A 13,076-nucleotide genomic window follows, 5' to 3' on the forward strand; every position below is an offset into this window, starting at 1 on the left:
CTTGACAAAAATGAATCTGTATTTGAAGAAAAAGAAGAAGAGAGAGAGGAGGAGGAGGAGGGAAGGGAGGAGGCAGAAGGGGAAGGAGGAAGAGGAGGAGACAGGAAAGGATGCAAGGGAAGGAGGAGAAGGAGAAAGATGAAGAGAAAAGGGGGGAGAGGAGGAGGATGGGAGAGAAAGGTGGAGGAAGAGGAGGAGAAAAAGGAAGAAATAGAAGAGGAGGGAAGGGGGGAAGCCATAGGAAGGGGGAGAGAGGAGGGTGGGGAGGAGGGAGAGGAGAAGAGAGAGAGAAAGAGACCATTTTGAGATAGGAGCTAGTTTCCTTTAGTCACTAAGGGCAGTGCTGTGGTGGGCCAAGAACTAGGACATGGTGTACAGGTGCCTCTTTCCAGTGGACAAATAAGTCTTGGGGGTTTGGGCCAAGGGCATACACATACCAGCTCAGCCTGAAATTTACTAAAAGAGAAAAATGAAAAAAGAAAGACAAATCCCAATAAAGATGATCTCAGCCTCACCCACTTTCCACCATAAGACCTATAAAATCTGCCAGGCAGAGCCCCTCCCTCTCGGACGTGGACTATTCTGAGAGACCCCACTGGACACCTGCCTCCTGTGCCGTGGGGGTCAAAGGCATGCTTGTTTCCCTCCTTAACTCCGATCTCAAAAGGCAGGAAAGCCTTGTGAAAGACTCCAGGTTGGGATCCAATCCAAAGTCCTCATCCTCGTGTTACCTGAAAAGCCTCCTCTGGCTGCCATGTCAGTAGAGGATGGATGACAGCTCAGGAGGTCAGGTCTTCATGTGCAGTTGAGAGAGCTCCCCAACCCAGGGCTAGGCCTGTCACGGAGCACCTGCCATGCACCAAGAACTGTGCCTAGACACCATACTGGCACTCGAGGCTGACATTGGTAAACCCACTTTCCTGATTGGGATATGAAGTCCCACAACAGTGAAGCACCAAAGATTTCGGAGCTGCATTCATTTGGCCCTGAGTTGCGGTTGGAGAGCTTCCTGCCTGGGGGAACCCTTTTCTTAGATGGATAGAGAGGCAGAAAAGAGAGACAGAGTCTGTGATTATTGGTATGACCATTTGCTCTCACCCCACACATGGCGAGGGCTCATTAACCAGAGTCAGCGTGGTAGAAGAGGCTCATAGCTGCTTGAATGACTTCCTGCCTTCCCCCTTGACCCCTTCTTTATGAGCCAACCCTTTTCCAGAAAGGAAACTCTGAGATGAGAAACAGGAGGTAGAGGCAGGTGGATCGCTGTGAGTTCGAGGCCAGCCTGGTCTACAAAGTGAGTGCAGGACAGCCAAGGCTAACACAGAGAAACCCTGTCTAAAAAAACCAGAGGGGGGGGGCGGGAGAGAGGGAGAAGAAAGGGCTCGTGGTAGAGGGAATTCATCTTGAATGTGTCAGAGCAGTGCACTGTGGGAAGGGGCAAAGCACCTAGCTGACTGAGTGAATGCTGTAGTGGAAAATCAGCCTTCAGTCTTGGTCCTAGTCCAGCCTCCACCATGCTGTGTAACCTGAGGGGCTTTTCTCTCTTTGGGACTGGACTCAGGGTTACTAAGGATTCATCCACAGATTACACAAGTACTAACTGATTCTCCACTTCAATCACTAGCCAAGCACCTGGGACAGAGCAAGGAACAAGTCAGGCCTGGCCCTTGCTCCCAGAGTGGAAGCCAGCGCCATGAAGACTGCTATGTGGGAGAAGTCTAGGAAACTATAGACCTGCTCCTCAGCTCAGAAGCCAAGCCAGCCTGAGAGTGGCTCAAAGCACAAGCTTACTCTTGTCTGGACATTACCCTGGAGCCCTCATGTGCTCCTGTTCCCCCGGTGCTCCAGGCCCTGCCTTGGATCAGAGTATCAGGAAGCTTCAGCTTTTGAGGATGCTGCCACCTCCATTTGCTGATGGACCCGAGGAGAGACATAAAGTGTTCTTCTTAAAATCTTGCCGGAAGGGCAGATGACACTGTGGATAAACTCACAAACAGGTGACCTTGCCAGAGGCTGGGATCTGCGCAGAGGCCAAACAGGTGAGAGGTAGCTTGCTCTGTCCAGGGACAAGCAGGCTGTCTTCTGGACAGTGTAGGGCCCTGGAGAGGTGTCAGAGCAGAGGTCAACCCCAGCCTTCATGTCAAACCTCTCCATCAACCCTCAGATGAAGTAAAGATGCCCAGTTAAATGGGAACTTCATCTGGATCACAAATAATATTTTAGTATAAATATACCTTGGCAATCTTTGGGCTATACTGAAACAGTTGGTTGCTATTTATCTGAAATTCAAATTGAATTTTTTTTTCAAGACAGGGTTTCTCTGTGAAGCCTTGGCTGTCCTGGACTTGCTTTGTAGACCAGACTGGCCTCAAACTCACAAGATCTGCCTGCCTCTGCCTCCCAAGTGCTGGGATTAAAGACATGCACCACCATGCCCAGCCAAATTGAATATTTTTTAAGAGACAATTTTTTAAATGTAAGGATGATCTTGCACTACTGGTTTCCTGCCTCAGCTTTCTAATACTGGAATTACAGACTTGAATGACCACCCTGTTGTTGCAGAGGTTAACCTGGCCACCCTGACCACCTGAATACACACTGAGGTCAGAGACAGGAGTAGCAGGTTTGAGTCCCACCTCTGACTCCAGCAAGACAGCCTTACCAACTCACTGCCCTGGTCTCCTACTTAAAATGTCCTCCCCCCATAGGGCATGGTGTCACACACCTTTAGTCCCAGCACTCAAGAGGCAGAGGCGGTGGATCTTCATGAGTTCGAGGGCAGCCTGGTCTACAAAGTGAGTCTAAGTCAGCCAGTCTACACAGAGGAACCCTGTCTTGAAAAACAACAGCAGCAGCAACAAATCCTCCTCCCTAAGTGTCAAGTGACCGTTTCCAAAGCTAGTGAACAAAAGTCACAGATCCCTGGGATGTGCTAAACCATCTAGATGGGAACACTAGCATAGCTTATGAAAAGATAATTTCCTCCTGAGTCGAACCAAGGCGCTCTCTCTCTCTCTCTCTCTCTCTCTCTCTCTCTCTCTCTCTCTCTCTCTCTCTGTGTGTGTGTGTGTGTGTGTGTGTGTGTGTGTGTGTGTGTGCACATCCTCAAGTGGATATCAGAGGACAACTTTCAAGAATCAATTCTTGAGCCAGGCGGTGGTGGCACACACCTTTATTCCTTGAACTCAGGAGGCAGAGGCAGGTGCCTCTGTGAGTCTGAGGCCAGCCTGATCTACAAAGCAAGTCCAAGACTACACACAGAAACCCTGTCTCAAAAAAAAAATTAGTTCTTGGGCTGGAGAGATGGCTCATGGTTAAGAGCACTGGCTGCTCTTTCAGAGGACCTGGGTTCAATTTCAAGCACCCACATGGCAGCTCACAACTCTGCAACTTCAGTTTCAAAGGATATTGGAAAAAATGGAATAAAAGGAGTTGTGCCTTATGTCAAGACCCCACTCAGCTAAGCCTGACACATGTAAAAGGAAAAGGTCTCCCCTGTCTTAAAAAGCAACTGCAAAGGAAATCTTATGCAAATATAAATCAAGAACGGCAGCAGGCTCCAGCCCAAGCCAGTAGCAGAGAGTGGCGTTTTGGGCCATGTGGTTCTGGCTTTGGGGTTATAAAGAATACAGGAGGAAAGGAGTTGTGGAATCTTCTTCTGAAGTTAAGAAAAGCTGCTGAGCCAGAGGTGGTGGTGCACTCCTTTAATCCCAGCACTTGGGAGGCAGAGGCAGGTGGATCACTGTGAGTTTGAGGCCAGCCTGGATTACAAAGTGAGTCCAGGACAGCCAAGGATACACCTTGTCTTGAAAAAAACAAAACAAACAAACAAAACCAAAGAAGAAGAAGAAGAAGAAGAAGAAGAAGAAGAAGAAGAAGAAGAAGAAGAAGGAGAAGAAGGAAAGAAAGAAAAGAAAGAAAGCAAGCCACTGAGCCTAGGTGTGTGTCAGAGGAGTCCCTGCACAGAAGCCTTGTGAGGCTAGTGTGTGCAGCTGTGATGGTGAAGCCTGGGCTGTATTGGAGACCCTGGAATGTTGGAGATGCCAGAGACATGGAAAACTTGCCAAGGAGAGCTGCACATAAGGAGTGGAACCAGCCCAAGGGAGAAAAGTGAGCTGCAGTGGGCAAAGCTGGGAAGACATAGCCATGTAAGTCCTTGGACATCAGAGATAGAGCTACAGGATTAGGTGTCTGCTCTGCTGGGTTTTGGTCTTGCGTTGGTCCAGTATTTTCTTACTACGCACCTATGCCTCCCTTTTGGATCGTCTGTGCCATTGTATGTTGGAAGCATGTAATTAATTTTTTCCTTTTACAGGTTGTCATAATTAAGAGATGGCCTTGAGTCTCAGAAGAGACTTCGAACCTTTATCCTGTGTTGAGACTGTGAAAAACTATGGGGACTTTTGAAGTTGGACTAAGTGTATTTTCATTCTGGTTTGGCTATAAGCCTAAGCGAACTCTGGAGTAAAAGGTTGTGGTTTGAATGAGAAAGGTTCCCCTAGACGCATGTATTTGAATACTTGATCCCAAGTTGATGGAACTGTTTGGGGAGCATTAGAGGGTGTGGCCTTTGAAAGAGATGCTTCATGGGGTGGGGGTGAGGTGGGTAGATGGAGGAGGTGTTCTTTGTAGTTTCAAAATCCCACACCATTCCTACTTAACTCCCTCAGTCTCTCTCTACCTTATAGTTGCTGTCTCAACATTTAAGCTTTCAGCTACTGTTTCAGTGCTCTGCCTGCCTGCCTGCCTGCCTGCCTGCTGCTATGTTGCTGCCCACTATATTGGTCATGGAATCTATGGCTCTCTGGAACTATGAACTCCAAATTAAATGCTTTATTTTATAAGTTGCCTTGGCCAAGGTGTTTTGTCGTGGCAATATAAAAGTAACTAAGTTGGGCGTGGTGGCGCATGTCTTTAATCCCAGCACTCAGGAGGTAGAGGCAGGCAGATCTCTGTGAATTCAAGGCCAGCCTGGTCTACACAGTGAGTCCAGGACAGCCAAAGCTAACACAGAGAGACCCTGTCTCAAAAACCCAAAATAAAATAAAAGTAACTAAGACACCCACTGTCTCCTTTCTATCCATTTGGGGAATCTCAGACCAAGAAGTGATTCTGCTCACATCCAGATGTGTCTTCCTTCCTCAGTCTCTCCCTCACAGGCGTGCCTTCTAGCTTTGTCTCCGGAGTGATTCTAAGTCCTGCCTGACAAGATTAAGCATTGAAGTGGCCCTTGGCATGTCCTCACTTGGCAGGAGATTCAGAAGGCACTGACGAGGTCCCTTGTGCTCTTTCAGAAGCATATTATATTAGTCAGAGTTCTCTAGAGGAACAGAATTTATAGAATTGTGTATATGCATAATATATAGTCTCTCTATATACATTCTACTACACCACATTAGCAAGTTATATATATGCATCTAGTGTATATAGAATGTATATATAGTCAGGGGGTAGAGAAATATACAAAAAGAGGGTGACTGGCTTACAGGCTGTGGTCCAGGCAGTCTAACAATGGCTGTCTACCAATGGAAGGTCCAAGAATCCAGTAGTTGCTCAGTCCACGAGACTGGATGTCTCAGCTGGTCTTTAGTATCTGTCAGAATCCAGAGGAAGTAGGTTCTAATGCCAGTGTGGGAATGGACTTGCTAGAAAGAATGAGAGCAAGCTGGCAAAAAGAGCAAGCCTCCCTTTTCCATGTACGTCATGTAGCCTACCACTAGAAGTTATGGTCTAGATTAAAAGTGGATCTTCCCACACGAAAGATCAGAATCAAAGGTGTATCTTTTTACCCTCAAGATTCAGAGCCGAAATGGATCTTCCCATTTTAAATAGTTTAATTAAGAAAAGCCCATCAAAACAAAACAAGAAGTGTTGCCAGGCATGATGGTGCACATCTTTAATCCTAGCACTCAGGAGGCAGAGACAGGTGGATCTCTGAGTTTGAGGCCAGTCTGGTCTACAGAGTGAGTTCCTGGACAGCCAGGGCTAGACAGAGAAACCCTGTCTCATAAAACCAAAAATACTATTTCCTTCTGGCATACCACTAAAGACCCTATTGTCATCACGGATCACCACCCCACCTGGTGTTACCAGCGTGGTAAGAACAAGCCATACCTAAAGTCTTGCTTCTGCCAAGGCATCCCTGATGCCAAGATCCTTATTTTTGATTTGGAATGGAAGATGACTTCCACTTTGTGGCCACATGGTGTCAGATGAATATGAGCAACTATCTTTTGAAGCTCTGATGGCTAACTGTATTTGCCAACAATTAGAGTTAGGACAAGCATGGCTTTCATATTTGAGTGAGGCTCCACCATCCAAATCAACAAAATGTTGTCGTGTACTGGGCTGACAGGTATGCGTAGTGCCTTTGGAAAACCCCAAGACATAGTGGCCAGGGTTCACATTGGCCAGGTCATCATGTCCATGCATACTAAACTGCAGAATAAGGCACATGAGATCAGTGCTCTTTGTAGAGCCAAGTTTAAAGTTCCCTGAACACCAGAAGATCCACATCTCAAAGAAGTGGGCATCACTAAGTTTAATGCAGATAAATTTGAAGACATGGTCACTGAGAATCGGCTCATTACTTTTGGATGTGGGTCTAATATTCCTCCACTGTGGTCTCCTGGACAAGTGGCAGGCCCTGCGCTCCCGAGGGATTCCACAGTGCTCTCTTGCACCCTACCAAATCATGTTCAGTAATGAATCTCACATTCAGTTTCCCCCCCCCCCAAAAAAAAGAGAGAAAGAAAAGAAAAACCCAAACGACAAAAGAGAAAAGAAAAACTTCAAGACAAAAAAAGAAAAAAGAAAAAAAAAGAAAGAAAGAAAGAAAAAGAAAAGGGAAATGAAAAAAATCCCTTACAGGTGTGTCTAGATATTTGGATTTTAGTTAATTCCAGATATAGTCAAGTTGACAACCAAGAACAGACATGACAAATCCCTCCTATGTGATTGCATTGGTAAGAGGTTTACCGACAGACAAAAACCTCTCCAAAGGACAGAAGTCCAGATACTAAGCGCTCCTAGGGAGACAGACACTGACTGTGAAGGGCACAAGGAACTGAATGTTCTGAATCTCGACTTGGTTGTGGCAGTAGGTAAATACATACATAGGATTCCGTCAGGGAACAGCCTTTACTGCGTTCAAGTCATATCCAAGAGGGAAACGGAGTCTATATTTTAAGAGCAATGGAAAACCACAGAGGTGGCTTGACATAATTTGATGCTCATTTATGAAAGGTCACTCAGCTGGGTGGAAACGGGTGAGAGGTCAGAGCCACTGCAATTCTCCTCAGTACAGCCGAAGGCGCCCTCTTGGGAGATGCTGATAAAAAATGGGAGAAATGCTGATAAAAAATGGATTTTTTCAAGGATATTTAGAAGAGGGTTGGAGAGATAGGTTGGGGGGTGTGGGTGCTTGCCAACGAACCTGGTGACTTGAGTTCAAGTTTTGGAACTCACATGGTAGAAGTTATAACCAGTGAGCACAAGCTGCCCTCTGATCCTCACATCTGCATTGTGGGATGTACGCATGGACATGTACAGACACACACACACACACACACACACACACACACACACACACACACACGCTCATGTAAAAAAAGAAAAAAAATTGGAAGGAAAAATAAAGAAGAGATGATTTAAGAAGTCGGTAGGTAGATGGGTGAGAGGTGAGAGGGTGAGTACATGGGAGGGAGAACAGATGGAAAGATGGAGGTATGGGTGGATAGAAGGAAAGATAGATAAAGAGATGGATGAGTGGATGGATAGTTGCATAGGTCTGTGGAAGGGAGGAGGGAAGAAAGGATGAGTGTATGCGTGGGTTGGCGAGTGCAAAGAAGGATGGATGGGCTTGTGGACAGGCGAATGCGTGGGTGGGGGAGCTGGGAAGTGACACACTGGGTGGGCGGCGGGTGAATAGGTGTGCAGGTGAGTGGGATCACAAGTGAGTGAGCAGGTAGACGGAAGGGCACCCTCAGGGAGCCAGGCTCTCTACTCTGGCTTTTGGTGTCCAGAGAGTACAGATGAATCATACCAGTCAGTGACTACGCTGACTTTCTCCTGAGACATCTGTGTTTACACTTCCATCATTCCCCAGTGCCCCAAAGGAGAAAAACTAGTTACTATGATGCCCACCAAGGAGCAGACACTTACAAATAGGCTGTCTTAATGAGATGAGAGGATCTCCCAGTCCTCTGGGCATTTGGGGGAAAGTTCTGGTGATGCCCAAGTGAGCAGGGGTGGGGCCAGAGTGGAGAAACTTCCTAAACCTTCTCCAGGGGGTGCATGCTTGGTCCACTCTCTCATTCCCAGCAGCAAAACACCATCAGGGTGGTCCAGTATGTTAACCATTACCAGCCTTGCTAAGACACTCACACAGCTGTTGAGGGACTGTTGGTAAGCTAAGTTAGTTTAGGTAAAAAACGTGGGCTTTCGGCTCCTTCCTGGTGGGAGGGAAGAAGCCTCACCCCTTAATACTGCAAGTCCTTTGGATGCCAGCTAAGTCATGTGGCCCAGGCCCCCACTTTCAGCTAGTTAGCCCACTGCCCCATGATCTGTTCCTGTTATTTCATAGCAGCAGGCCAAGGGAAGATGGGAAGGGACAGCAACTGCTTGCAGAGGCTGGAGGGTCTGAAATCCTACCTGGAGATGCTTAAGATAACCAAGGCACAATGCTGGCTCCAGGTGCCCCAAACTCCAATTTACACGCATTTCCTAGACTTTGCAACTGGCTAATCTCTCTCCCTGTGGGAGTCTGACAGCTCAGCCTCCAGAGTTTTGCTCCCCACACTGGCTGAGTTTGTGCTATTTGGATAAACAACACTGCCCTCTTGGGATGCCAGCAGCAGACTTATTTACCTGGTGGTAACCGAGCAATTCCTTCCCACCTACCCCCATCTGGGTGCCTGGATATAGGGGGAGCTGGCACTTTGTAATACTCAGGGGTGGAAGACCTGGGCCTTGGGAGTGGTGAAAGCTCTCATACCAGCTACAGGGATCAAGGACAAAGTCACCATGCCCTAGACATGTGATTTTGTCCAGTAATTCAATATCTTACACACCAGAGAAGGAGTTGTGGTGGGTCCCCCTTCCCCCAGCCACAAGCAGACACTTTCTACTTTTAAATCCTGTGTGCTTTGAATTCTTCCAACTCTTTGCAGAAGCCAGGAGTCTCTTAGTGGCACTTTCTCCCTTAGGCTGTGTATGTGTGTGTGTATGCGCGCGCGTGCGCGCGCACGCTAGCGTTAGGTGAGGTCATCTAGTCCAGGCCTCCAAGAGGCAATACAGTTAAAAAAAAAAAACCACAGGGGTGGTGTCCAGCTCAGGAATTTTGCAGTCACTGGCTGAACCATCCCTGTCTACAGCTGCTGTGAGAGTCTGGGACAGGGAACAGTTGTGCCAGCTGTTGGAGACAAATTATACTATGAAACTCAGGCATGAGTCACATTCCAGCACAGGGGAAATGTGCAAAAGTTATACGCCGTCTTTGGGGGGTGCCAAAAAAAATCATCTTGGTTTTGTCTTGCAAGATGTTCAGCTTGCAGAATGTGGGGCAGACGGAGGAAGGAGGTGGGGGTGGGGGACACAAAGGGGAGCAGATCTGTCTCTAGCCTGTCACACACCCTCCATCGCTTCTAATAACAACACCCAGCATTTAATCAGCCCCTTTGTGGAAACAAGCGATGTCACACTCCTTAATTAGTTAATCCACACAGCCCCCTGGGAGGAGGAGCCTTGTTATTATCCCCACTGGGACCCAGAGGGAAACTGAGGCCAGAATGAGGATTTGGCAAAGAGCTCATGGAACACAGCTAGGCAGCTGGACCAAGACTGGTGCCCTCAGTTTGTCCCCCCCAGCTCGTCAACCATGCCCTGCTGACTATCTCCAGTGACACCTGCCTGAATCAGGCCAGAAGGTGCTTTGAGGAAAAGCCAAGCATGGTATAGGAGCCATACCAGGACAGACCCCAGAGAGTATGTGTTCACAGCCAGCTGCCCTTCGTGGCTGTTCTTTGCCAAGGGTCTCAGAAGGAGGGGTAAAAGGCTGGGGAGATGGCTCCTTTGGCAAAGTGCTTGCTGAGTAAGCATGCGGGCCTGGTGCTTAGATCCATAGCACTCACGTAAAAAAGAGGACACAAGTCAGGAGTGGTGGCACATGTCTCCTTCCCCATGTGCTTGGGAAGCAGAGACAGGAAGATTCTTGTGACTTTGATGCCAACTAGGTCTACATAGTGAGTTCCAGGAAAGACAGGACTAAATAGAGAGACCCTGACTGGAAAGGGAAAAAAATGTGGACATGGCCTGTAACCCAATGTCAGGGAGACAGAGACAAGAGGATCCCTAATGCTCCAGTCTAGCCAATCAGAGAGTTAGAAAGTTCCTGGCCAAGTGAGAGACAAGAATAAGATAGATAAAATGGACAGTAATAAAGGAAGACATTCAGCATCAACTTCTGGCGTACACAACACACACACATACACACAAATGCACACATACATACACACACACCACACACACATACACAGACACACACACACACACCAGATACATACACATACACACACAAATACACACAAGCATACACACACACACCACACACATACACACATACATACACACACACCACATACATACACACACATACATATACACATACACACACACCACACATACACACACATACACACACCACACACATATACACATACACACACATACACACATATACACACACATACACACACACACACACACACCCCCACACACGGATGGACAGACAGACAGACAGAGGGGAACTCTAGAGACCCTGTGAATGATCACTGAAAAAGGCCTTGAAGGAAAAAGACTTAGGTCAACCTGCCAGCCAAATGAGACTTGGACAGGAGGCAACGAAAGACATGGAGTCAGAGGAAGGAAGCCATAAATTCCTTCCAGGAGTTCAAAACCAGTTGCAAAAATATAATGCCTACAGCCTCTACCTGTGTTTCCTTGCTTCTCACTCACATTGTTAAATCCTAAATAATTAACCAACACCTTTTGTGTGTTTGGGGGCTTGGCGGTTGCAACCAGGATTTCATGTATGCTAAGTACGGAACATTTTCTGGACCCTGTCTTCTTAAATGGGAATGATCACACAATTAAAAATGTTTTTCCCACCGGGCGTGGTGGTGCACGCCTTTAATCCCAGCATACGGGAGGCAGAGGCAGGTGGCTTGCTGTGAGTTCAAGGCCAGCCTGGACTACAAAGCGAGTCCAGGACAGCCAAGGCTACACAGAGAAACCCTGTCTCAAAAAAACAAAATAAAATAAAATAAATAAATAAATAAAAAATAAATGTCTTTCCCCTTCCCTTCCCTCTTTTCCCCAGTTTCACAATGACAGTTTCCCCGAACGGTCACATGCACGCAGATCTCCTGAGAGTTCTGTAATCAGATCTTGGGTCTGAGGTTAGGAATTTGTAGTAAGCATCCTATGGGGTGCCCATGTCACCTACACAGCTGAAAGAGTTCAAAGGCTATGTTAGCAGCAGCGAGCGTACCCTCTAATCCTGTTGTGGAATGCCCTCCCTACATGGGAATCCCTGATGCAGCTGGCCAAGAATAGGGCATCACCTTGGGGATCCCCAGTAACATTAGCCTCCCACATGATAGCCTGTCAGAACCGGTTTGGTGAGGGCTTCAGGAATGGGTAGGATGGAGTGTTTGTGTGTGTGTGTGTGTGTGTGTGTGTGTGTGTGTGTGTGTGTGTTTCTCCTTTGGATATATTTGTGAGTAAGGAAGAAGGCTGATATACTGTATTTTCTGCCTGACAACAGCACAGGGCCAATATAATTCTTCCTTCCAAGGGTCTGGAACTTTGAAGCAAGAGATATTATCTCTGGCTGTGTGATTTGAATGAATCATGACAATCTAGAGATAAGACCTATGAACTGTCACCAAGGCCTTACCTGATCCCTGTACTTTCTGAGACATGAGGAGGTCCTCTTGAATTCCTTGAGGTGCCCTGGATTTGTTCCCACTTGCTATTTTCTTTACGTAAGCCAGTTTGTCTTTGAACAACCATAGATGATACTGAATTGCCTGGGGACAGGCCGAACTACTGCAGCAAAGAGAAGTCTGTCCTGGATTCAGGGTTTCACTTTCAGCCAGGTGTCCACCTGTGGCCTCCATGCCTAAGGAACAAGGAAGGGTCAACCGTCCTGATCTCTCAGGATGATGTCTGCGCCCAGGAAACATTTTAGAAGCTTTTCTCTGTTACTCTCCTTTTTGACCTCTCATGTCTTTCTGCTGGACTATTGAGACCTGGCTGGTTACATCATCATGACCTTTAAATCCACTCCTAGCCATGACCCTCTGGGCAGCTGTAGCTCCCAGCTAAGTCCCCATGTGAACGTGGATTCTCGCACCCGCCTCCGTCAGCGACCTCAGATCCTTAAGGGCCCCTCACCCACCCACTCCCCAGACTCAACCCAGCACATTAGTATAGCTGTGCCCCTGCTAAAAAGCAGCTTTCAGGAAGGCGTGTTGAGCGACTTGTGCGTGAATGAATGGGCGTGTGTGAAGGAGGGGCGATTTTCTTCATTTATCAGAAAATCAAGATTGATCATACTCCCCTTTGGCTGTCAGGCAAGATGCTGGGCGTCAAGGAGGGTGGGAGTGGGGGAAAAGGGGAGGACATAGGTAACCATGTGTCCCAACTCCTCAAGACACGGCTAAGTCCCCTGCAGGAGGTGGGACCCATCTCTCTCCTTTCCTTCCCCCAGACGAACCAGTTCTCCGGTGATCCTCTCCCACGCTAAACCCTGTCACACGGGGCCTGAAGGAGGGGGAACCCAAGCAGCGCCCGTGCCCCTGTGCTGTGCCTGCGGTCCAACCCTTCTCGCCTGCCCACGGAGCCCCCGCGGAGGCCTCAGCCTCGCGCCCACCGCCCCCACGCGCGGGGAGCCGGGCTCCTGCAAAGGCTCCGCCAGCTCGGGCCTGAACACCTATTCCCTCCCTGGCGCTAGGGGGCACTGCCGCCCCACGACCGTCGCCATGGTCACCGCTGGCGGCGGAGTGGGGTTTACG

At 48.1% G+C, this 13,076-nt stretch overlaps 1 pseudogene across 1 annotated transcript; it reads left to right on the forward strand.

Moving 5' to 3' along the window:
• The first annotated feature begins 4,246 nt into the window (after window positions 1-4,246).
• LOC311609530 (large ribosomal subunit protein uL16-like) lies at window positions 4,247-12,990 on the forward strand (annotated as a pseudogene). Its single transcript has 4 exons — window positions 4,247-4,276; window positions 6,094-6,598; window positions 12,636-12,739; window positions 12,832-12,990. The product of its transcript is annotated as a large ribosomal subunit protein uL16-like (transcript).
• The last annotated feature ends 86 nt before the right edge of the window (window positions 12,991-13,076 follow it).

The sequence above is a fragment of the Acomys minous genome (assembly GCF_964271855.1).
Source record: "Acomys minous genome assembly, chromosome: 2".
Taxonomy (NCBI): domain Eukaryota; kingdom Metazoa; phylum Chordata; class Mammalia; order Rodentia; family Muridae; genus Acomys; species Acomys minous.